The following is a 25,033-nucleotide window of genomic DNA, read 5'->3' on the forward strand; positions in this document are numbered from 1 at the left end:
TTTCTCCTTGTCTGAAACCAAACTGATTTGGTTTCAATGGTTTGGTCTATTTTCTTTCATTCATTTTTGTTTTCCTATTTAAGTTCTCTTATAATTTCTATTTACTACATTCCTGGATTCCTGGTTTTCCCGTTGTCTTCATTCTTTTCTCTTCTTTCAGGGCAATATATCTACTTTGTTTCCTCCCAGTAAGCATTGTGTTCCAATCCAGAACTGATTTAAATAGTTCCCTTTTCTGAATGGTGATCCAGGGCAACACTGGATAGTAAGACGAAAGCAACTTTAGTACGATTTTCCACCGGGGGCATTGCTTTTGGATGTGAACTTGGCTACTAAATAACTCAAGTCTTTTATGCCTTTTCATGACCTGGCTGCATACAGGACATGGTTTTGTCTCCAAAGGGTCACAGAAAAGCTCTGGCTCATTGGATCACCATCCTTATCACTTAGGAAAAGTTCTCAAGTGCAGGTCATAGGACTGCTAAAGAGTCAGTTCAATCCCCATGAAAATCTGCAGGCTTTCAAAAAAACTGACAAGTTGGTTCTAAAATCTATATGGAAAGACCGAGGAACTAGAATTGCTAAAAAAAATTTAAAAAAAAAAGAGGATCCATACTTCCTTATTTCAAAACTTAGTATAAAGCTGCAGTAATTAAAAGAGTATCAAATTGGTGGAAGGATAGATGAATAGATCAATGGAACAGTATAGGGAGATCACACATCTACGGTTAATTTTTTTGATAAAAGTGCAAAGGCAATTTAATAGAGAAAGGATAATCTTTTCAACAAATGGATGGTGCTGGAACAATTGAACATTATATGTGAAAAAGAATTAATCTTAACCCATACCATACACCTTATGCAAAAATTAACTGGAAGTAGATCACAGATGTAAATGTAAGATCTAAAACTATAGTCTTAGAAAACATAGAGACAAATCTTTGTGACTTTGGGTTTGGCAAATATTTTTTGATATGACACAAAAAAGCATGATTCATAAAAGAAAATATTGACAAATTGGATTTTATCAAAGTTGAAACTTCTTCTCTACAAAAGACATTGTTAAGAGAATGGAAAATAAGCCACATGTCAAGAGATATTATTTGCAAAATGCATATCTGTCAAAGGACTTGTTTCCAGAATACAGTAAAAACAAAACAAAACAAAACAAAAATCCTCTCAGAACTTGATAATAAGAAAACAATCAGTCAAATAAATGTTGGGTAAAAGATACTTCACCAAAGAAGACACATAGCAAAAAAAGCACTTGAAAAGATGCTCAGCCTCATTAGTTATTAGAGAAATGCAAATTAAACCACAATGTGATACCACTGCAAGCACATGTATTAAAATGGGTAAAAACATTTTTAAGTGACATTACCTTCAGACATAAAAAAGGATAAAATCTTGCCATTTGCAACAATGTGAAAGGACCTGGAGGGTATTATGTTTAGTGAAATAAGTCAGACAAAGACAAATACTGTATGTTATCATTTACATGTGGAATCTAAAAAAGGAAACAAATAAATGAATATAACAAAACAGAAACAGAGTCACAGATACAGAGAACAAACTAGTGGTTACCAGTGGAAAGAAGGAACAAGGGAGGGGCAAGATTGATGTAGGGGATTAAGAGGTACAAACTACTATGTATAAAATAAATAAGCTACAAGGATACATTGCAAAGCACAGGGATTATAGCCAATATTTTAAAATAACTTTAAATGGAATATAATCTATAAAATTTTTGAATAGCTACGTTATACACCTGAAACTAATATGATATAATACATCCACTTACTTCAATTTAAAAAAACATGACGTTCCAACAGCTGGCAAGGCTGCCAAGCACCAGAACTCTCCTTTATTATTGGAGGGATTACAAATGATGAGCCACTTTGGAAACTAGTTAGGCAGGTTCTTATACATTTAAATATATACTTACCATAATACCAAGACATCCTTCTACCTGTTAACCAAGAGAAATGAAAACATGTTCACACCAAAACCTGTACATGGATATTTATAGAGGTCTTATTCATGATGGCCCCAAACTGGCAACAAACCAAGTGTCCTTCAACTGTTGAAAGGAAAAACTAACTGTGGCACATCCATAGGGTGAAATACTACTCAGCAATAGAAAAGAACAATCTACGAATACAGGCAGCAACATGGAGTGAAATACTACTCAGCAATAAAAAAGAACCATCTACGAATACATGCAGCAACATGGATGAATTTTATATGCATTATGCTGAGTGAAAGAAGGCAGATCATACAGACTGCATACTGTATGATTCCCTTTCTATGGCATTCTGGAAAGGCAAGACTATGGTGGCAGGAAACAGGCTAGTCAGTGGTTGCCAGAGTCTGTGGGTGAAAGGAAAGCGTGATTATGTAGGTGCATGAGGGACAATTTAGGGGTGGTAGGACTGTTCTAGATCTTGATTTTGGTAGTGTTTATTTAGCTGTATGCATTTATGCAAGCTCATAGAAATGTATACCAAAAAGAGTGAATTTTAGTATATGTAAATTATATCTTAATGTTTAAAAAAAATTAAAATGGGGCATTAGATGAAACAAGCATAAAACGGATAATTGTTGAAGTTGAGTGATGAGTTCATGAAGGCACATATGTAATATTTATCCTCTGGTTTTGCATACGTTAAGTATGAAAATATCCGAAGTAAAAAGTAAAAACAACAGCATCAACAAAGCAAATCTTTTGGCCTGACAGTTCCCTCTCACCACTAGGCCGTTTCTGGGTCTCCTTTCCCAGCAACACTTCTTGAAAGATCTGACTCTAGACACAATTTCCACTTCCTCACCTTCCATTCAGGCTTTTGTCCCCTCTATTCCATGAACTCATGTCAAGGTTCTAGTCAAGGTCACCAATGACCTACTGACTTTCATGAAGCCCAAGTGAGAGGTCATTTTCTTTTCTCATTTTACCCCTTCTTTCAGCAAGAAGTGTTAGTTTCTTTTCTCAGTTTCTGTGTCATCATTCATACTCTTGGTGTACCTCCTCTCTTCACGCCTTTTTGGTTTCGTTTGCCTCTTCTTTGTAAAACCTCTAAACTGTGACATGTCTGAGGGTTAGGTCCTCAGTCCCAGTCCTCTTATATTTACACTGTGTTCCTAGGTAATTTCCCTGGGACCTATGGCTTTAAATACTGCCTATATATCCGTGAACCCCAAATGTGTACCAGTGGCTCTGACCTGGCCCAGAAACTCCAAAGTCACGTATCTAACATCCTACCTGCCATCTTCATTAGGAAGTCTACTAGACACCTTAAAATTAAAATGCCCACAAAATTAAAATGGTCCCAGCCTTACATCTGACCCTAGTCTACACATCCCTGTAAGTGGCACCCCACCTCCCTAGTCACTTGAGCTAAAAACTTAGGAATCATCCTTGCCATCCCTCTTGCCATCATCTTGCTACCTGTTATTATTCATTGACTTCCAAAACATATACTGGATGCTTTCAACTTCTATTTCTCCAAAGATCCTGATTCAAGTCACCGTATCCCTAGCCTTATCTCTTTCTTCTTCCTTCTCCAACTTTTTTGATAAATGATAAACGAATTAAAGTTCTAAAATTCATATGTAGTTTTATGAACGGTGCCTATAATACGTGAAATTTTAATTTAAATGTCTACTGAACTATAATACTCTACTCTTTCCTTTCTTAGAGTCAGAGTCTGGATTTTTTAAGTACAGCTGGATAAAACTGAGGAATTTTATAAAAGCAAAGATGGTGAAAATGTGGAAATCCCCTGTCTAGTTCAAAGTCATGCCTGCATCGCTTAATTTTAAGATGGCGAGAAAGCGAGTGCTATTTGTTCAGGGAAATGTAATACCTGAAAGCTAATAATATTTGAGCTGGTTGGTACAGATTAAATCTTGAAAGTAACCTATGATTTTGCTCTGTCAACTGTCTTTCATGACCTAGAGATAATCCTAGGAGAGAGAAGACTAGTTCCTTTTAGAATTTATTTGATTTCATTAGGACTAACTTATTAGGAAGCCATTGGGAACCTAGTCCGGGAAATGAGTAGAAGGACAAAGCAGCGAAAGTTAACTAATTAAAAATTAGTGACCTCTAGTTACATGTTGACAGATCACATGCCTATGTTCTTTTGTTGATCTGGATACAAACTGAAGAAAAAAATGTGTCTGTTCTCTTATCTTCCTTCTGACGTCATTGATCAAGATCTTTTAGTTTTTCTCTTAGGGATTATTTACCAAACTGTCAGCATCTTGGAATCTTTCTTCAACTTTTCTAGAATCTCCTCAAATCAAGTACTGTAATTGAATATTACTGCAGAAAATAATGACAGTGAAGTGGGAGACAGAAGAATCAGGAAAATAGTAGTGGTAAGTGCTGGCAAAATTTATAGTTATCCCCCCGGCCTTAGCTGAGATAACAGTCCAGGGCAGGTGATACATCAGTGTCAGAGTCTGATACACACCAGGCCTACGTGGCTTCACGTAATTGTCACATAAACCATGGGCAATTTCCTCCATCATCTTATGTTCTTTGTACATGGTTCTTTTTAAAAGGTGAAGTTGAATTTTGATTTTAATCTTCTTTTTCATATCTAAAGTAATCTGAGAACTTCCCCAGTCATTCTTAATATACAGCTAGCTCTGTGTAACCTATCAGTATTATTTAGTCTTCCTGCCTGTGTTTGCAAAACTTCACCTGTGACTGTTGAATTGAACTCTGTCGGTTAAAAATTCTTTAAATGTGGCTTCTTGTGAACACACTTTTTTTTTTGGTAAATATCCAAATAGCAAGCAAATGTGCTTTATGACTTTGCAGATTTTCCCAACTTTTCTTAAAATTATGGGCCTCAAATCCTTTTATTATCTATTGAATAGACAGTAAATCTTCTGAAATTTTGTGATATAACACTTGGAGGAAGGGGGTATTTCTCTGACGCCTTCAAGGCTCTGAATAAATTGGAAAAAGCATGACTCATTTGTCCTATCTGCCTGTATCTTTCAAAGTCCTTCCTGGTTTGGTAAATGGTAGCTTTGTTGTGTCTTTTGTTTTAATAAAGTAATGAAATTGTGCAGTTTAAAAGTTCACATGATACAAAAAGTTATTAAAAAAATACTGCCACATACACTACACAGACCAATCCCACTCTGCAGCAGCAACTATATTAAATTACAGTGGCAACTATATTAAATACTTTTAGCTGTTTCTTTTGATATTTACTTGTATGTTTCCTTTAAATAATATAGCTACCTCTTAACACTTTTAATTATTATTATTATTATTTTTTTTTCGGTACGCGGGCCTCTCACTGTTGTGGCCTCTCCCGTTGCAGAGCACAGGCTCCGGATGGGCAGGCTCAGCGGCCATGGCTCACGGGCCCAGCCGCTCTGCGGCATGTGGGATCCTCCCGGATCGGCGCACGAACCCGTGTCCCCTGCATCGGCAGGCGGACTCCCAACCACTGCGTCACCAGGGAAGCCCACTTTTAACTATCTTTTGACTTACTATGGCAGATAATAGTTTTAGCTTTCATATAACCCCTTTACCCTCCCACCTCCCCCATATATTTGTATTACAATTGTGGTTAAATCCATATTTAGTGTTTTCATTTTATGACTTTGTAACTATCGTTCACTGCTGAGTCAGAAAGCTACATTCTTTTATTTAGACATAATTGCCTCAATTTTTCATTGGCTTCATTTTCTTTGAACTTGATGGATTAATTTCCCTACAACTTCCTATAGTTTCTATATGGTTCAGCCATCTGAATAACCCTTATTTCCATTATTTATCTGGAAAATCCTTAATAGTTCCTTCCTTTCTGCTCCAGCTGGACTGGTTGTTCTCTAGACTTATTACATATCTGCTACCTTGTGCATGGACAGCTTAAGAGGTGTATTAGTCAGGGCTCCCCAGAGAAACAAAACCAGTAGTGTGTGTGTTTGAGAGAGAGAGAGAGAGAGATTGAGAGGCTCACACAACTGTAGGACTGGCAAGTCCAAAATCCAAGAGCAGGCCAGCGGGCTGGAGACCCAGGCAAGAATTGATGGTGCCTTTCAATTCCCAAGGCAGTCTGGAGGCAGAATTCCCTCTTCCTCAGGGACCTTAGTCTATTTTCTCTTAAGGCCTTCAACTGACTGGATGAGGCCCACCCACATTATGGAGGGTAATCTGCTTTACTCAAAGTCTATTGATTTAGATGTTAGCCTCATCTAAAAAAATCTTCTCAACAATATCTACAGTGGCATTTGACCAAATATCTGGGTGCTATGGCCTGGACAAGTTGACACGTAAAATTAACCATCACAAGGGGGCAACTAAGAACGTAAGGAATCATCACTCAAATTTTGAAGTCTCTTTTTCTGTGTGAGAGTTCCTTTCCAGTACCTCTCAAATTCTGGCCATTCCAGCAGCCTCAAGTTTCCATCTGTTATTTCCTCTACCCTGAGAGTCCATCACTGATTTCTATTTGGGCTTGATTTCTAGGTGCCAGTTTGGAAAGTGGTCTTAGGATGAATGTCAGATGCACTTTGTGTGTTTCTCTGCATTGGTTGCCATCCAATGTCTGAAAAGAGTTGTTGTATTTGTTCGGGGTTTATAGCTGTTTATGGTAGGAGGATGAGTACAATATCAGGTACTGTTTTATAGCAAGACTAGAAGCCTGGTTGGGCTTCTTAACAAGCCCTCAAATGAGCTTTCTGTTCCCAGTCATGCCCCTACAATCTGTTCTCCACCCAGAACCGAGTGGTCTCACAAAAATTTAAGCTGGATCGTAACACTCACCCTGGCCTACCAAGTCCACCACGACCTAAGGTCTGCCTTCCTCTGCAATCGTCAGAATCTTTGTAACTCCTCTCCACCTTCAGCCACAACAGCCTTCTCTCTCTCTTCCTTGAATAAGGTTCCTGCTTTAAGACTCTGCATCATCTAATAGAGCACATGATGTATTCTTTCCCCCCATTATCTCGTGGTTGATTCATTATTGCCATTCAAATCTCAGCACAGACATCACCTTCCCTGACCAGCCAATTTAAGCAGCCCCCAAGACATGTCCCATCCCTGTTTTATTCTCTTCATAGGACTTCACCACTAACTGTTCATTTCTGAGCTATTTTCAGAAACTTTTCTTGTTCGTTTTTGTGTCAATTTTCAGTCCCCTTCCACTACAGTGTAACTCCATGAAAGCAGGAAGCTAGCCTGAATTGTTCACTGCTGTAACCTCAGAGCAGTGCCTGGCACAATACAGATTCTTGATCAAATCAAAATGTTTCAATGAATGAGTAAACCTGGACAGATCCAAGGCTGGGGCTACCTGTCATGTTGTAACAAGCATGTTAATTAACAGGAATTTGTTTTGGCTGCCATTTGTGTGGCTTCAAATTTGGAAGGAAGCTCTAAAAACGATATTGCCTTCCTTGGTCTGGAATTAAGCAACACTTTTTTGTGTGTGAGTTTGCCGTGTGTCATGACATTATTTTGAGTGTCTGCTATGTGTCTTCACCAGAAAAGATGTTAAGAGCACAGCCTTTGGAGTGAAACCAGACTGGATATCAATCTTGTTTTGCCACATTCTAGCTATGTCATTTGAGACAAGTTAATCTAAGCCTCAGTTTCCCCATCTGTGAAATAGGATGATAATAATCCTTATCTCCGAAGAGTTTTGTGGAGGCTAAATTAAATAATGTGTGTAATTTATTTAGAATTGTATTTTGTCACTGCATTTTGAATGTTCCAAATATAATTAGTGTTATCCTTAAGTATTATTAGTTTATGTGATGGCAGTATTTTGTGGGATGAACAGAAGAAGTGCTGGGGTGGTGAGAGATAAAGCACTATGCCTAAAGGCACATTTTCCAGAAAGATTTCCCCATAACCACCTGCTCTGGTTACTTCTTTGCTTCATGCATTCATCACATACATATGGCATGTTGGTACTTGGCTCTTCCTAGATGTTATTTTTTCTTTTCCTTAAACTTCATCATTGGTGCTGCCATGCCCTTCTCTCTTTTTAAGAATTAAGAAATGTTCAGTTTAATGATATATTCTCTTCTATCCTAGTTCCCTCTTCCACTAGCAACTGTTCTAAAATATTTAATGTGTATTGCTTAGCTTTTAAGTATTCTTGTAAAATGTGTACTAGTCTGTTTGCATGTACTCCTGTGTTGTTATTTATCACTCTGTTTCTCACATTTGTTTCACCAAGCACCATTGTTTATTTATTTTTTATTTTTTGCTTTGCACACGTTGCTATGCACCTATCTACTCTGTGTTTCTTAAGGATGCTCCGAGGTGGGAATTTATGCATTTTACCTATTCAATCCCCCACTGATTCCCAGAGTACCTTCAGTTCCCCACCAGCAACGGCAAAGAAAGCCCCCGTGCACGTCGCTTTGTAGCTTGTGTTGGAAATTTCTTTAGGCTATGTTTCAAGGAGTGGAATTATTAAGATAGAGAATGAAACTGTATGTTCCTTGTTAATGGTTCTTCAGTATCTCCTTCTGGGTATGTGTTGTATATCCCTAATTAGCTTGTGAGCGATGGGGTCAAATTTTAGACCTTAAAACAAAAAATAGCAAAGAGAAATCAGGTCCAACACTGGGATAAGTAGAGACTCAAAGTGGCATGTGGAACACAAGAAGAATCATTCCACTTCTGTGTGACTATAGAAATACAAGTAGGGAAATTATGCCACTTACTTGCTATTTTTATAGCCCATCCACAAGAGGATTTGCTGGCATGACTTGTACGGCATGTGGAGAGTCCAAAACACAATTATCCAAAAGAAGAAGAAATTAACACCAGAAAGAATCCAGGAACAAATGGGTTGTGACTGGTTGGTGTACACCCCTCACAAGGCAGAGGGGGCATGATCTTGTACTCGGTTTTAACACTTTATTCTAATCTGCAATCCTATAGAGTCATAAAATCACCAGTGTCCAAGAAGCTGCAGAGGACAGAGGGAATTCAGCTCTAGAGGTAGATTAATTCCTTTTTTCCTCTTCTATTGTGACAATCTTCAAACTTTAGAAAAGTTGCAAGAATAATACAGTTAACACTTTTCTACCCTTCAGCAAAATTCACAAAGTGTTAATATTTTGCCATATTTTTTCTGTCTCTATTTGTCTGTCTGTCTGCTTGCATGCCTGCTTGTCTGTCTATCTATCACCTACCATTGGAATGTTCCCTTATATATCTTCAGCATTTCTTTCCTAAGAACAAGAGCATTCTCACCAATAACCACAAATTTAACACTGGCACAAAGCTATTATCCAAAATGCAATCCATATTCCAATGTCTAGAAGAGGGTTCAGCAAACGTTTTCTATAAAGAGCCAGATAGTAAACATTTTTGACTTTGCAGGTCAGACAGTCTCTGTGGCAGCTACTCAGCTCTGCTGTGGTTGGGCAGAAGCAGCCACAGACAATACATAATGCAGCGGGTGTGGTGTGATGGGGTCCCAATAAAACTGTATTTACAAAAACAGGTGGAATGCACTGTGGTGACTTGAATGGGAAGGAAGTCCAAAAGGGAGGGGATATAGGTATACGTATAGCTGATTCTCTTCTCTGTACAGTAGAAACTGACACAACATTGTAAAGCAACTATACTCCAATAGAAATTAATTTTAGGGGCTTCCCTGGTGGCGCAGTGGTTGAGAGTCCGCCTGCCGATGCAGGGGACGCGGGTTCGTGGCCCGGTCCGGAAGGATCCCACGTGCCGCGGAGCGGCTGGGCCCGTGAGCCATAGCCACTGAGCCTGCGCGTCCGGAGCCTGTGCTCTGCAACGGGAGAGGCCACACAGTGAGAGGCCCACGTACAGTAACGACAACAACAACAAAAAATTAATTTTAAAAATGTGGTTGGTTGATCTAGACTCTTTTTTTTGAAGAATTGGTGCAAGGTTATATTTTAGAGTTAGTAAATCTCACAGTTCAAGGTAGATGTCAGAGGTCATTCTTGGTTTTGAGAAGGTTTTCCATGAATTGAATTACTCAGCTAGTGTCATCCTACCACTTAGATTTTCTTCATTTCTATTAATTATTTGAAAAACATCGATACCTACCATAAATATTGCACACTTTATCTTCTTCCAGTGTTCTTTTCTTCAATTGTGGTAAAATACACATAACATAAATCCAACCATTTGAATCATTTTTAAGTGTATGGTTCAGTAGCATGAAGTCCATTCACACTGTTGTATAATCATCACCTGTATCCATCTCCAGAGACATTCCATCTTCTTCATCTGAAATGCAGTACCCATTAAAAATTTAACTCTCGGGCTTCCCTGGTGGCACAGTGGTTGAGAGTCCACCTGCCGATTCAGGGGACACGGGTTCGTGCCCCGGTCCAGGAAGATCCCACATGCCGCGGAGCGGCTGGGCCCGTGAGCCATGGCCGCTGAGCCTGAGCGTCCGGAGCCTGTGCTCCGCAATGGGAGAGGCCACAACAGTGAGAGGCCCGCGTACCGCAAAGAAAAAAAAAGAAATTTAACTCTCCATTCTCCCCTCTCCCCTCAGCCTCTGACAACAACAATTCTACTTTCCGTCTGTATGAATTTGACTATTCTAGGTGCCTCATATAAATGAAATCATACACTGCCCTTATATGTCTGGCTTATTCACTTAGCATAATGTCTTCAAGGTTCATCTATGTTGTAGCATGTGTGAAAATTTCCTACCTTTTTAAGGCTGAATAATATTTCCTTGTGTGTGTATACCACACTTTGTTTATCCATTCATCTGTTGATCGACACCTGGGTTGCTTCTACCTTTGGCTATTGTGACTAGTGCTGCTATGAACATGGGCTCTAGACTCATCCTTAAGGCAGTCATTTTCTTTCTGTCTAGGAGCTACACAGCGGGGATAGGAACTAACAGCAGATAGGGACCTAAAGGGTCATATTTAGCCTAATAGCGTCATTTAGAAATTAGCTCAATAGAAGATATCAACACAAACAACCAAGTCATCTCCCTGTGCATTCCCTTCCTTCAGGGCTTTCTCATTTCTTGCCTGGACATCGCAATAGCCTTGTACTGCCACTAGAGTGATCTATATAAATGCAAAATTGATCACATCCCTCCTCTGCTTAAGACTTTTAAAAAATATTTAAATCCACTTTATTGTTATTTACTTTTCCCTTTTCTTTTTAACATCTTTATTGGAGTATAATTGCTTTACAATGGTGTGTTAGTTTCTGCTTTATAACAAAGTGAATCAGCTATACATTACATATATCCCCATATCTCTTCCCTCTTGCGTCTCCCTCCCTCCCACCCTCACAATCCCACCCCTCTAGGTGGTCACAAAGCACCGAGCTGATCTCCCTGTACTATGAGGCTGCTTCTCACTAGCTATTGGTTTTACGTTTGGTAGTGCATATATGTCCATGCCACTCTCTCACTTCGTCCCAGCTTCCCCTTCCCCTTCCCTGTGTCTTCAAGTACATTCTCTACGTGCTTAAGACTTTTCTGTAGCTCCCTATTTCTTACAAGACACAGTCTAAAGGCCTTAGCCTTGCATATCAGGCCCGCAGTGTCCTAGCTCTTACCTCTCTCCCCATCCTTACCTCCTGCCACTTCCAACTTGTCACTTTTTATGTCAGCAACACTGAGATGCTTATCTCCTCCTCCAAAGTAAATAAAAACAATAAATGATGCTGTTTGGTGTCCCTATGCCTTTGCTCACTGTGTTTCTTCCATCTGCCTGGAAAGCCCTTCCTCCCTTTTCATCCTGGGTTATACCCACTCATCCTTCAAGATTAAACTTCAGCAATAATGCTTTCAGCAAGTGTACCCCCGACATGCTCCCACCCCTTCTCCCTCCAGCCTGTGTGCCCCAGGGCATCCTATGTTTATGCATGCCCTAGCATCGTATTGAAGTTATCTCTATAAGTTTGTCTCCCCGGGTGACTTAACCTCCTAAAGGATAGGGCCATGCTTTAGTCATCTTTCCACTCCTGGTGCCCAGAGGAAGGTCAGGTGTCTAGTAGGGGCTTCATAATGTTTTCTGAATGGAACAAAAGCACAGGTTCTTAGAAGGGCATACTAACTGCTCTGTGAGCTGCTCCAGTGAGCCTTAGCGGCCTCATTCCCTGCTATCCCAGTCTCTCTTCTGTCCCTGTGCCGTAACCACACCTAATTCCAATGCTTTCCTAAGTAAGCCCTGAAATTCCATGCCTCTCGGCCAATGCTCATTACCAGCTCTGGAATTCGCTACACCTCCCTTCCTAAGGCACTCCTATTCATCTTTCAATACGCAGCCTAAACGTCTTCTGTTCTCAGAAGCTGCCTCTGAGATCCCTGATTCTGCCGGACAGAGGAATCTTCCATTTTTCTGCTCTCCATAGCACGGACTAGCCCTATTACAGAGAACATTACAACATTACATTGTAAGTAACTTATGTATCTGTCTTTTTTCATAGACTGCTTTGAGTTAAGGGACTCTGTTTTATTTATCTTTCTGTTTCCAAAGCCTAGTACACTGCCAGGCACATAAGAGGTGTTCAATAAATGCTGGATCAATAAATGGGTGAATAAATGGCCGTAGACATTTGATGCGCGGGCACAGAGAGAATCTGATTCAGTTTGTGTTCACATCAGGATAATGTGGCCTAATTCAGCATCTGGGGCTCAGATGCTAAAAGCATTATCTCTCCCCCCAATATAGCCATTTGTGTTTGAGCCCTGTCCCACCAGAAATTTACATAGGGGTGGAGGGGCTTGCCCCTGGCTCTACAAAGGAGAAATGAGGACATAAAACTGACTGCTGGCCTGCAGCGTCCCAGATGAGTTTGAGGGAGAGGATAGTAGGGCCTCTGGCGAGAGACTCAGCATAGGAAGGACGGGTCTGAAGAGATGAGCTGGTCACCTTGTGAGGGCTGATCTGGGGAAAGATACTAGCAGCTCTGCAGAAGCAGCCACCTGTTGCCAAGGGAGAGCTTTGGGGAAATGGCTGCAAACATGGCAACTGAAAGAGCTGTGATATTCAGTCGAAGCGCTGTGATATCTGGGGCCCAAGCAATGGTGCTGTGGGTCTTCTCTGGAGGCAATAAGAGGGAGGGACATCTCCACTCATCACCAGAAACCACGCTAGCCAGGAAAATTGTCAAAGGTCTACCCTGGGGTTGGTGAAGGGGGGTGGCTGTGTGTTGGAGGAGATGGTGATAGCGGTGACAGCAAGGCATGAGGGTCAGTGAACAGGTGGCTCGGTTGTAACCTTACGGTTACAGCATTAACCATAGCATTACGGAACGCTGGCCAAGCAGGCTGCCGGGTGGGCCAGTGACCAGGGAATCTGGCATAGAAGGCTCTGTTTGGGTTTCTGCAGCCACTGCCTGGGGATGATAATGGAGACTTGTTCATGGATACATGCAGACAGCTCTGGAGAAGTTCTGAAATATTTGGAAAGCTACTCTGGAAAAGACTGGAAGCAACGGGGGCTTGAAGCCCTTGTCACTTAGGCCTAATTGTAAATATGACCTCTTTTGGTTTCTGCAGGTTGGTGAAACCAGGGCACAGTGATTAGACAGATAAATACAATCTCTAATTATTTAGGTGAAAAGGTGTTACTGCAGGAGGAAGCTATCCCCCGTGATGGGCAGGGCCAGGGTGGCCCAGCCACCTGGGCCTTTTCACACGGAGCATCCTGTTTTGTGGCTGCTTGGTTATGTTGGCTCCTGCCGATGAAGTTTGTAAAGCAGGGGTCCCCACCCCCTGGGCCGTGGACTGGTACCTGTCCATGGCCTGTTAGGAACCGGGCCGCACAGCAGGAGGTGAATGGCGGGCGAGTGAAGCTTTATTTGTATTTACAGCTGCTCCCCGTCGCTCGCATTACCGCCTGGGCTCCGCTTCCTGTCAGGTCAGCGGCGGCAGCGGCGGCATTAGATTCTCATAGGAGTGTGGTGAACCCTACTGTAAACTGCATGCAACGTATCTAGGCTGCACACTCTTTATAAGAATCTAATGCCCGATGATCTGAGGTGGAGCTGAGGCGGTGATGCTAGCGCTGGGGAGCGGCTGCAAATACAGATTATCATCAGCAGAGAGGTTTGACTGCACTGAGACCATAATAAATCGACTGCTTGCAGACTCATATCAAAACCCTATCAGTGAGTGGGAAGTGACAATTAAACTGCACCTTGCGGACTAGACTGGACATAAGCAACACACTTCGGGTGTCACTGTCTCCCATCGCCCCCAGATGGGACCATCTAGTTGCAGGAAAACAAGGTCCGGGCTCCCACTGATTCTGCATTATGGTGAGTTGTATAACTATTTCATTATATACTACAATGTAATAATAACAGAAATAAAGTGCACAATAAATGTAATGTGCTTGAATCATCCCCAAACCATCCCCCCACCCCTGGTCCATGGAAAAACTCTCTTCCGCGAAACCGGTCCCTGGTGCCAGAAAGGCTGGAGACTGCTGTTGTAAAGGGCCTTGAGTTCAGAGTTCCCCAGTCTGATGGGCTGTCCACTGGCAGGGGCATCCCAAAGGCTGCACCCAACTCCCCCACCCATCCAGGAAGCCTGGGAGCATCATTCCCCTCACCCAAACCCAGGCCCCCAGCCAGCGATCAGCCAGCCTCCTCTCCTCGCCTTCAGCTTTGCCTGGAGATCACCTTCCTGCATCCATTTCCCTCACACCCTGAGCCCTGTGAACTTGAACTGCAGAAAGGTTGAACCACAGACCAAAAGCCTAAACATCCTGACCACAAAATCGCATAAACTGTCGGCTCAGCTCCTTGGGAAGCGGTGGGCATGACTCTGTTCACCAGATTAAAGATCTGATGGAATTCATCTCTGAGGAGTGTGTTGAAGGAGACAGAAACAGAGTGGACCAGAGAACTAATGAGATGTTTTCCTCCCCACTTTCCAGGATTTGTAACAAAACGTGTTCAACAAGTTGAATGAAAGAAAGAAAGCAAAAAAGAAAGAAAGGAAGGAAGAAAGAAAGGAAGGAAGGAAGGAAGAAGAAAAAGAGAGAGAGAAAGAAAGAAAGAAAGAAAGAAGGAAAAAGAAAGGAGAAAAGGAGGGAAGGAGGGAAGAAAAGAATCAGACATTTCCCTTTGTCCCTTACTGTGGGGATTACTCCATTTGTAGAGAAGTGAGTTATTGTAAACTTCAAGTGCGCACTTGGGGATCTACGCTTCTGAGAAGATCTGAGCTCTTCCCATAAAGAGCTAAAAGGGACGTGTGACAAGACCAGTGAACGCTGGGACTGAATGACTTGAAAGAGATATCTTTCTGCTTTAATTTTTTTCTCCACCCACTAACTCCACATTTAAGAAAAAAAATCTTTTTTTTTTTTTTTTGAGACTATACCAGACTAGTTAATAGAACAGGATAATTCTGGATACAAGGCTCTGCAAAATCGGAGCATATAATGAGAGACATTTGAATGGATGTCATTGTCTTTCACAAAGCGTGCTTTTGTCTCATTGTTTGCACCTAAGACTTCTTGCAAAACAACGGGCTTTGAAAGTGCAAGATATGCTGCTTAACTCTTGACGAGCTGACAGACATCACACGTTTTCCAGGAGGATTGTGACTGGAGCTTCAATCATATTTCTCCCCCCCAGTTTCTGTGCAGTAAGTGTGACAATTAGAACTATTAGCTGACTATCCTCACCCAGTTCCAGTCGTGCCAGAAGGAACTAAAAATGCCCTGTAGTCAAACTGTAGACGGTCCTGCTTCTGAGGAGCCTGGGCTGAGGGTAGCTAGGGGCGATAATATCACCCACAGAAACAACAGCCAGACTCCCCCCAAAACCATTTCATGAAACTTCCTTCATCTGAAAAGACTGAGACCTTTTACGATACTACACTTTGGGTGAAACAAACAACAAAAAAAGGCCATTTCTAAAAATAGCCAGCTTTTGTAGACTATATTTAGTCATGTTTCTACTTGGTAAAAATATCAGAATGCATTTTGGCAGAAATTTTCACCCTGCTTTTTTTTTTTCTTTCACTTCCTCTTATTTAAACTTCTCTGATGACACAAACATTAAGGATATGATCAGAAAACCCGAGGAGCTCTTCTCGGGTCATGTGGCTATTCACTTAACAAAAATTTATTGAGGACAAGCCTCTGCTTTGAATCCGTTTTCTTTACAGTCTTTTGTTCTTGGAGTTCTCCAGGGAATCTCCACACGGAAGGAAAAAAGGTGGCTGGACTCTTTAACGCGTTATAGGGCGGTGCATATGAAACAAAGCAGTTCATCCAAGTACCTGTTTTGCAGGGTTCCTGTGAGCTTGGAATGCCACGATACATGTGCAGCATTTAATCAGAGTTTGGCAAGAGGTGAGCGCTCAGTAAACGTTCGCTATGTTTATTAGTAGTAGTAGCAGTATTTGCAGAGAGTACACACAACTATATTTGCATACACATGTACGCTTTATGTCATAAAGTTGAAATAATAGTCTTTTTTTTAGCATCGAAGTATCCAACGATGCTTATTACTCAAGAGATCCAAACTGAAGCAAGAGCTGCCTTCCTTTTCGTTTTCCTTTGTGATGAAATATACACAACATAAAATTTACCATTTTAGCCGTTTTTAAGTGTGCAGTTCAGTGGCATTAAGTACATTCCCATAGTCGTGTAACCGTCACCACCATCCATCTCCAGAATATTTTTATCTTCCCCAACTGAAACTCTGGATCCCACCCTATCTTCCCTCCCCCCAGCCCCTGGCAACCACTCTTCTACTTACTGTCTATGAATTTCTCTACTGTAGGTGCCTCATGTAAGTGGAATCATACACTGTCCTTTTATGTCTGGCTTGTTTCACTTCGCATTATGTCTTCAAGGTTCATGTATGCTGGAGCATGTGTCAGAATTTCATTCTTTTTTAAGGCTGAATAAGGAGTCTTCATTTTAAAATTGAGGTATTTTAGGAAGACCATATGGCTATAGCTCACACAGGCAGTTATTCCCAATCCTCTCTTCTGCCTCCGAGGCCTCATTGTATGACTATTCTAACAAGATCTAAGGGCATGGGTTCCCCATGGTGTCTTTCCAACAGGAATGGCTTTGCCCTTGAACTTGGGAGTTAGACGGACAGACATGCATTTGTATCTGCCTTGTGCCGCTTAAGAAATTTAATGATCTTGAACATGCAGTTGGGTCAAACTATATGATGTTGTCCCTATTTGATAATTTTTAGGTACACAATGATAATTGTATATGGCTCAACCTAATTCTTTACCTCTCTGCTCCTCAGTTATCTTATGTTAAATATAAAGTTAAAAATAGTGCACGCCTTCTAGGGCTGGGAGAATAGGAGGACACAGTGTGGCTGCAGGGTGTCACCTGAGCTTGGCCGATGGGCACGGAGTGTGGGAGCCACGTGGGAGCCTCGTGCGGCTACCTCCTTTGGGGAGAGGAGTCTCTCCTTGCCAGCCCAGGTTTTCAGGAGTTTCCTGCTGGCCTCTTTGGCCTCCTCTCCTGCACCTGATTATTGTACCTTCCTCATCAGCTCAAGGCCATGAGAGGCCACCTGGAATGAGGGCAGTTTTGCTGACACTTCATTTAAGAGGGCACAGCACTGGGAACCAAATAAACAGTTTCCTATCTTTATGGAATTAGTGTTCTAGTCAGGGAGGAAAAAACAAGGTAAGTAAGAAAAATACTTGGTATGTTAGGAAAACTGAGGGATGGGAGGGGGGTCTGAAGTGTCAGGTGACACTTTATTTATTTTTAATTTTTTTTTTTCTTGCGGTACGCGGACCTCTCACTGTTGTGGCCTCTCCTGTTGCGGAGCACAGGCTCCAGGGCCATGGCTCACCGGCCTAGCCGCTCTGCGGCATGTGGGATCTTCCCAGACTGGGGCACGAACCCGTGTCCCCTGCATCGGCAGACGGACTCTCAACCACTGCGCCACCAGGGAAGCTCCAGGTGACACTTTAGATGAGAGAGAACACATGCCCTTGCTCTGAAGCAAGTTTGAATGTGGTCCTTCCTTCCAGGCTTTCCCCGTATCCATTCCCTCCCTCCCTCTTTCCCTCCCTCCCTCCTTTCTTCCTTCCCGTTTGGACCCTGGGCAGCTCTCTTGGCTTACTTGAAACTCCTGTACAAGGGTGGCTGCATGCTGACTCTGCAGAGTTCCCTAACTCAGAAATTCTGTGACAAGGCTGCCCTCATCCCAGGCCTCCTATGGGCTGCTCCTGTTGCATTTGACTGCCCAGCTCAGCGTCCATTATCCATGGGGCCGTCTTGGGCTTTACTATTGTTCTCTCTGCCTTTTACCCTTTCATAACCCAAAGACTCCAAACAACTCCTACCCGAGCCCTTCCATCTCCTTGCCAACCAATTGCCTTCCAGAATCTCAGGGCATTACAGGGCCACACCATCAGCAAAACAGTAACACTTCCTCATCTGAGCTGTCAGTTTCCCCCCCTCTTGCCCAATCCAGGGTAATTTATGGGAAAGGTTTTCCACTCTTTCTCCCACAATTCTCCAAGGCCTAAAAACTACTTGATGGAAAACACAGATAAGATCACAAAAATTAATCTATTCAAACATGTGTATTTCAATACTGCTTTTTACATAATGTGCATGGTTTATTCTTTTTTATTATGAAGCTCATACTCCAGGCAGAGAACTGTGGGTCTGCGGGGAGGGCTGGGGGCAGCGTGACAATGCTCTGCTTCCCACCCCAGGACTCATAGGTTGTTCTTGGACTTGAGATATAATGAGCCGTGACCTTGTCCTTGGGATCCTTCCTCTTAGGTTCGCCACTGACTCAGGCTTTCACTCAGAAAATGCTGCCTCATCCCTAATGGCTGCTCAATCAGGAAAATATTATTTTCAGATGTTTTAAATTTGTGCAGTGGGAAACATATGTCCTGCCATATGGACACAATAGGAGCTAGTTAAGGCCAGAGTGGAAACCAGGATTGGGAGTTCTCTTTTTTTCTGTTTTTGAAGTCAGACCCTGCAGGCCAGATTTCCCCAACCAGCAGTCTAAGCTGTGCTTTAAATTAGAGCACGTGTGCATCAGAGAGAACTGTGTACACAAAAAGGCAACGGCAAACCCCTCGCCCTCACCAGCAATACGTCCAATTAGGGGAGCTGCTGCGCTGCTGCTGTAGCCGCATCTGGAAATCAAGTCACAGACAACCTTGCAAATCCTCCAAAGTCATGTGCACCATGATGTAGAAGGTTAAATGTATCTATCTGCCCTCTAAGACAGTTGCACTAAAGCTGCACGTGTGGAAATTTTACTGGCATACTTTTAACCATTAGTTTTGAAAATAAAGCTCTTAGAATTACAGTAGTAACAGTGTTGGGCTTTCACATTTGATCTGAGAAAGAAATGAAGGGGACACTACAATATAAAAAGAATGGCATTTGCTTATCAATCACTGGGTCACTCATCAAGTGCCTTCTTTGCATGCAGTCCTGAGCTGGGCTCTGCGGAGGAAAGATGTGTATGACAAAGTCCCGCTCACATGAAAAGCTTCCAATCCACTTTACTCTTCCCCTGGCTTTTCCTTTCAGAACCGCTTGGCTTCATTTATTGAGCTGCTCCACATACCAGGCATTGTGTGATGAGCTCTTTTGGGAGTGGAGGAGACAGGTGAGAAAACAGAGAGCTGCCTTCCGTGAGCTCGGAGCTCTGGTTTAGGTCGCCGTGGAATGTGAAGGGAGCTCAGGGGAGGTCATACAGACAGGACATAAGGTCAGAGAAGGCTTCCCAGAGGACATGGCCCTCGAGTTGCATCTGAGAAGTTTGCCTGAAGTGCATTCACTCACGGTGTGTTAAGGTAGTGATGCTTGGGTCTGTCTTCATCCATGATTCTGGGTTGGCAGCTGAGCTAACATCAGGCTTGCCTTCCCTGGAGGCTGTGGGCAGTGGAGCCATGTGCCTCAATCCGCCTTAGCCAACAGGAGGATCTGCTTCCAAGATCTGCCCCAACGCCACACCCCACAGAATTCCCCTTCCCAGTCTGAGAGGGAGGCATCGCTACTCTCAGCTCATTTGCAGAGCAAAGACATCAGAAGGATTTTAAGTCCGAGGAATGGCTGCTCTTTCCCAGCTCAGCCCCTTTCAAGTGACTTGGGTGTCCTCTTCCCTCCTTTCCCATCACAATGACCACTGAGAATCTCAGTATGACAGACTTTCAATGGACAGCATATTAACGGACTATTGGAGGGAGGCCGTTTCCTCAAGGGAGAGGTGGCAGGTGATGCTGTAGGGATGAGGGCAGAGGGGGATGGGGATGGGCTCTGCAACACTAGACTGAATCGTGTGGACAATGGGAAGTCCTTGCTTGTTCTTATCCATGGAGCTAACATGATGAAAACATGGAGTTTTAGGAAAATAGCTCAATGATGGGATGTAGGATGGAGTGGGCAAGGAAAAAGACTAGAGACAGGCAGACAAACTAGGGTAATAGTGAATTGGTCAAGTTTAGTGTAATAACAGCGTTGGCCTTGGAATAGGAAAAAAAGGGTAAAGCAAAGGAAGAGTTGGAAAGACTTGGAGGGAGGCAGGAGAGCATGTAGTAAGAGAAAACACAGCAGTCAGTGGTGATGGGTTCATGAAGATAATTAATCTGATTTAGTATAGACGGAGGGATTGCTGTTATTGAGCTGCAGTAACACAGATTCTTGTGCTAAAAATAATGGCTATATATTGAGTCTGACCATATGCTTTAAGACTGGGCATTTGTCTTTCCCAGTTTTTCTTCTCTTCATGTCTTAAGGTTCCCTGGCCTTGGACTATGCTCCTCCCTGTCTTCATGCAAGCACGCCTATTCTCTATCTATCCTTTGGTAACAGGCATTAAGGGCTTGGGCCAGAAACAGGTAGACAAGCAAAAGTAGTTATAACCTAGAAACAAGGATTGAGATTTGCGTGGTCTTGATTATATGTATTTTAGTAAAATATGTGGCTTTGTTTTAATGTAGAGCTTGAAGGGTACATTTTTTAAATCCCAGACTCCTCTCTTCTTTGAAAAGTGGAATCAAATGAAAAACGATTTCAGGTTGAATTATGAAAAAAGCAGTGCTGAAGTCTGAATTCACCAAAAGCTTGTTTTGAATGGTCAGATTATTTTGTAGACATTTTTGTGTCTATGGCCAGGAGGTTCCAGCCTCCAATCATGGCAATGGGGTTTCTAATATGTCCTTACTCTGAAACAGCGCGAGAGATTCTCAGTGCTCTCTAGGCCATTTGAAGTTTCTTTCCTGACATACCTCGGACAAGGTTCTTTCAGAGCACAGCTGCGGACTTTCCCAGCCCTCTAGCTTCAGCTTGATTTTGAAAGGTGGAGCTCCTTGAGCCCAGGCTTTGAGAACCAGGCATAGGATGTTTTGAGGTTATGCATGACATTCTGAATGCTTAGAACCCTTCAAGTGGAAAAGTCAGATCAGTCTCAAAGAACCAGCCATGTGATGATAGTCAACTTCTCCATGCAATTTCTCTCTGCCAAACCAACATTAAATCAGTGCTGGAAAAAAAAAAAAAAAGCTTCATGTCTTTGCTGCTTTTTCAGTTTCTGTCTGAAGCATTGGTTCTGTGTTAATCAAAGGCTCGTGGGAAACGTAACCGTCTGGTGCTGGTACTCAGAGTGGAAGAGCTGCAATTGATTAGAACATGGAGGGCTCCTTGTAAATGCTATAAATTTCATTGTTGGGTTAGTGTAAAGTTACAAAAATAAGATACAGTAGCCCCTCCTTATCTGAGAGAAATAAGTTCCAAGACCCCCAGTGCATGCCTGAAACCCCGGATTGTACTCAACCCTATATATGTCATGGTTTTTTTCTATACATACATACCTATGATACAATTTAATTTATAAAGTAAGGACAGTAAGAGATTAACAGCAATAACTAATAGTAAAATAGAACAACTATAACAATATACTAACTGTAATAAAAGTTATAAGGGTCACTTGAGCACAAGCATTGCAATACCACGACAGTTGATCTGACAACCCAGATGGTTACTAAATGACTAATGGGTGGGTAGAGAATACAGTGTGGGTATGGGCTGGACAGAGAGATGATTCACCACTGCCGGGCAGGGCAGAGGGGGACAGCATCACATTTCTTCAGGCTCCTCAGGATGGAGTGCAATTTACAACTGAAACTAACACAGCATGGTTAATCAACCATACTCCAGTATAAAAAGAAATTTAAAAAAAAAAAGGAAATCTGAAAAAAACCTTATTGTTTATTTCTGGAATTTTCCATTTAATATTTCGGACCTCGGTTGACCCTGAGTAACTGAAACCGCGGAAAGCAAAACTGCGGATAAAGGGAAACTGCTGTACCTAAGTCTGTATCCTCAAACATTCAGAGTTAGTATCCATCCTGTGGAGATGGAAAATTTGCGGAGGAAGAGGAGGGAATGCAATGAATGTTTAGCTGAAATAGGAAATAGATTAGACTCTGACTAAGCTGGTGTTTTTTTCCCCCACAGACCTCGTTTGGGTTAATCTTATATTTAATGCTTTTAATGTTAAATTATAGATAAACGGCCATTTGAAAACATTTATTGGATAGGATTTTCATACAAGATGGCAGAATGAAACAATTTGAACACATTCTTATTGCTCTATATTAACATAACGAATTTGAGATGTTGGGTCAACTCCTTTGAAAGAGAGCATAGAAAAAAAGGGAAAGAGACAAAGGCCACGCTCGGTGAGGCAACATTAAAACAGAGAACTCCCTTCACCTGGTCAATTATTTCAGGGCAAGAGATAAGGCTCCTCATTAAGAACTAGCGTCATAAAAAGTACTTTGTGAAAGGAAATTACACAGAAAGAAGAAAGGGAAAGCAGGAAGCAAGGGCTATGGAAAACGTTTCTCCATTTTTCTAATTATTCACTTCATTTCCTGGAAAGGAATGGCTGCCCACTGGTGGGTTGGTCTAGTTTAATATTTACCTCAAAGTACAATTCTATTGCCTAAGCTTTATTAACAAAGACAAAATTACGGAGAAAAAAAGTGAATGACCATTAGAACGATGTGGACTTTCTGAAGACATTGTCTAATTTTTCTCATCACATTTTCTGAGTGATAGGTTAACTTGGATGGGTAATGCAAACAATGAGAACAAAGGGCCAGAGAGTCAGTTCAAGCAAGGCCCCCTTTTAATTTTTTTTCTATTTTAGAAAATTGACTTTGAGGTTTATATAGGAAATAAATTACATCCTCTACACTTGACCTCAGATGGTGGAAAATCACCTTACTCCCACCTCCCTGAATCCTTGCACTTATTTTCATGTTTCTTCTTAAAACCGTTTCTACAGATCAGAGGAGTGCTGATTCTTGCCCACAGCTACCTCCTTGAAGATACTCGCCCCAATAGCGAGCTATATATTTATTCACTCTTTGAGCACTTGGGGGTAGGAAGGGGAAATTTCCATCTGACCTTTCAGTGCATTCCTTTTGTGAAAGTGACATTTTTAGTGTGAATTCTCTGATGTGGTTGCATTTGACTGAAGTTATTCTTATTTTTAGCCCATCTGGCAGTGAACCCAAATTTAATACCAGTGTGTGTGTGTGTGTGTGTGTGTGTGTGTGTGTGTGTTGGGTGTCTTGACAGGTTGAGCTCTTGCTGAGGTTTCAATCATGGTCACCATATCAGTGGCCAGATCTTAGTTCTCTGGGAGGTAAAAATGGAAATAATATCTGGCTCTGAATATCTGGTAATAATATTTGTGAAGAAATGGTGACCTTAATCCTGGTAATTGCTATCTACAGTTGTTATTACTACTAATACAACTTCTAGACAATGTACTGGTTCAGGATTTAAGAAACTTGTGAACTTTAATTGCAGTCTCAAACAATACATTTAACCTTTCTGGAAATGTCTTTATGCAACAAATACAAGTCATTTTAAACTTTATTTTAAAATCTTTTACTGGCCATTGAACCTCAAGGGCAGGACAATTTAAGCATCATTAGCAAGAAAACAGCGGAACTAGGCAGGAGAATCTTATGATCTAACTCCTGGCTTTCCTTGTCTACTTCCTAAATGGAGATCACCATACTCCCTATCCTAGGACAGTGCACTGAATTCCTACCTACCTATGACATTATTCAACAGTGACAATGATATGCTGTGACTGACTCAGATCAGTTGACATGTGAATAAACTCCCAAGTGTTATAAAGGATGGTCTCTCATCTTTGTTTTGCTTTTGTTCATAAAATCCAATGAACTGCCTCTGGGTTGAAAGATTGGGCTTATGGAGGAAGCAGCAGCTTATGGAAGAGCCGCTAAAAATGCTGACTTGGGATTTTGGAGGCAGATGCTCAGACTGGGCAGGGGCTGAGAAGTCAGGGTGACAGATACCATGTGGTTGATTTGTTACCTTTGGAACTGGTGGAGGCTTTGTCCAGAAATGGGCAAGTTCAGTGCTGCTCAAGCCTTAGGGTTTTTATATATCCTGACCTTTACACCTCACATTAACCCTATGAGGTGGATACTAGTATTACCCCCATTTTATAGATAAGTAGGTTGAGACTTAGGAAGTTAATTAAAATGCCCAAGGTCACCAGGCAATTAATAGGAAGCAAGATTACCACCACACTGTACCCGTCTAAATCCACTTCAGCCTATCTCCATCCATTGTTTCATCGTGGGTTTGTATAATTTGTAATGATTACTACTGGTCATGATACCTTGCCGGTCACACTGGCTCCCATGCAGCGTGGGTCTGGAAGTAAACCGGACGCAGGCGGAGCTCTCTGGCCGTCCTCAGAGGAACACGAGCATCTTCTTACCTGGCCCGTCCTGTCATTTATTCCCCATCTGCACATCTCTGCATGCACACGTGTCCAGGTGCCTGTAGCTTCTTTATGACTCTAACCTTCCTTCCCTCAGGCCGCAGCGAGTCGCTGCTTTTTAGTAGGTGGGGTAATGAAGCCATCTGCCCAGCGGTGCCTCTGAGCAGCACCCTCTCACCACGTACATCTGTTCCTGCGAATCTGCAGCAACACCAACCTCTCTGAGAGCGCAGGCACCGAGAAAGACTTGTTTTAGGTCAGCGCACATTCCCT

This window comes from Grampus griseus (assembly GCF_964374135.1).
Source record: "Grampus griseus genome assembly, chromosome: 13".
NCBI lineage: Eukaryota > Metazoa > Chordata > Mammalia > Artiodactyla > Delphinidae > Grampus > Grampus griseus.